The 1,817-nt window shown below is 38.1% G+C and overlaps 1 pseudogene; it reads right to left on the reverse strand.

The window, feature by feature from the left end:
• Nucleotides 1–1,817, reverse strand: part of LOC128247838 (uncharacterized protein DDB_G0271670-like) — a 39,000-nt pseudogene that overhangs the window by 10,716 nt on the left and 26,467 nt on the right.

Below are 1,817 nucleotides of genomic sequence, written 5' to 3' on the forward strand. Positions count from 1 at the left end.
ATATATATATATATATATATATATATATATATATATATACGCACACAAATATGTATGTTTGTATGTTTGTATGTATGTGTGTATGTGTATGTGTATACACATGCATATATGTGTATGCATCGATGTATATATCTTTGTGCGTGTGTTTATATCTCTTTATGACTGTGCTTGTTAATTTATCAATGCTGCTTGTTTGACTATTTTACGTATTACGTATTCATTACGTTGTTCGTAACACTAACTAAAAGAAAGCTATATAATTATACATCATTGTTTAGGATAGTTATCAATATACGCCTTCATTAGAGACGTGTCTTACACCAAAGTTGTTCACGACAGTGCACTCTCATTAGTGCCGGAGCTTAATCAGGTTTCCTTAGCGTACAAGTGAACGAGAGTGCAATACGGCCTACTGAACGGGTTGGCAATCCACTACAGGAGGTTACCGTCAGCTCTCACTGGTACCAGTTTGTAAGTGGACGGGTGTAAAGTCAATAAAATTGTTTTGCCATTGGGTCCTGGAAACAGGATCATGACTTTGCGATCGCGAGTCTAACACTTCTAACCACTAAGCCACACACCTTCATCATGAATGTGTAGCGTGTTATGAACTGATCATGTTACAGAATATTGTGTTCCAGAAAATGTTGTCGTAATTCAGAATTCCGTAACGTGAAACCTCTTATCATATTGATTTATATTTTTCTTGTTGTACACTGAAAAGCGTTCCGACGGAAATGTTTTTTTCAAAACGAAAGAAAAGAAATGCTAACGAACACACGAAAAAAAATCCCCCAGAGTGTACAGACACACAAACGAAAATGTCTCATAGTAGGGAACAATCTCATTACAAATAATATTACCAAGTGTTTGATAGGCAGTGGTGTAGTGGTGTTACTTGGAGGCAGAGGGGAACTATCCCTTCCTTATAATCAGCATAATCAGCTCCTGATGCAGGATTGAACTTAACTAAAATTATTTGACTTAAACAGCACCATATTTTTTGTACAGCTAAGTAGTACTGACCCTCAGAAATTCTGGCTTGGTGTCCAGCGTGCTGGGTGGCACATATCTTAGATTTTATTAAGACATATCTCTAGAACCTACTTTAATCTCAGGGTGCATCTGCTCTGATAATCGACGGCAAAATGAGCTGCTGCGGATCACATTATCCCAAAGTGTATATGCATGTGACCGGGGACTACATGTATGTAAACTTGTTTTCCCACTGAAACTCCGGACATGAACTACTCGTTGATCGGAGTTGGGTGTATGCCGCTGCAAGTACACGTACAAGTAAGTACAACCAATTGCAGGAACTGAGCTAATAAATATTTCTTGCTAATATTTACGTTATTTTCATGATTAAGAAATGTCCCTGTAATTTTTATGCTATATTCACAATTAGGATAACTATTAGTGAAGATTTATAGGTCTTCCTCTGCAAGTGCCAACCATTTCTCTATAATCTTTGCAGCCAAGTGAAGTCGTATGAGTAGAAATTCTATATCAGCTTCCTGCTTTGCAGCTCACTCTTTTTCAAACATATTCAATTCCACAGTAGACAAAATTTTCTCAGTGTGACCCTACGCTATTTACTCTTTTACTCTTTTACTTGTTTCTGTCATTTGACCGTGGCCGCGCTGGAGCACCGCCTTTATAGTCGAGCAAATCAACAACAGAGCTTATTCTTTGTAAGCCGAGTACTTATTCTATCGGTCTCTTTTGCCGAACCGCTAAGTTACGGGGAGGAAAACACACCAGCATTTGTTGTCAAGCGATGCTAGAGGGACAAACAGACACACAAACACACACAC

Source organism: Octopus bimaculoides, chromosome 5 (assembly GCF_001194135.2).
Source record: "Octopus bimaculoides isolate UCB-OBI-ISO-001 chromosome 5, ASM119413v2, whole genome shotgun sequence".
NCBI lineage: Eukaryota > Metazoa > Mollusca > Cephalopoda > Octopoda > Octopodidae > Octopus > Octopus bimaculoides.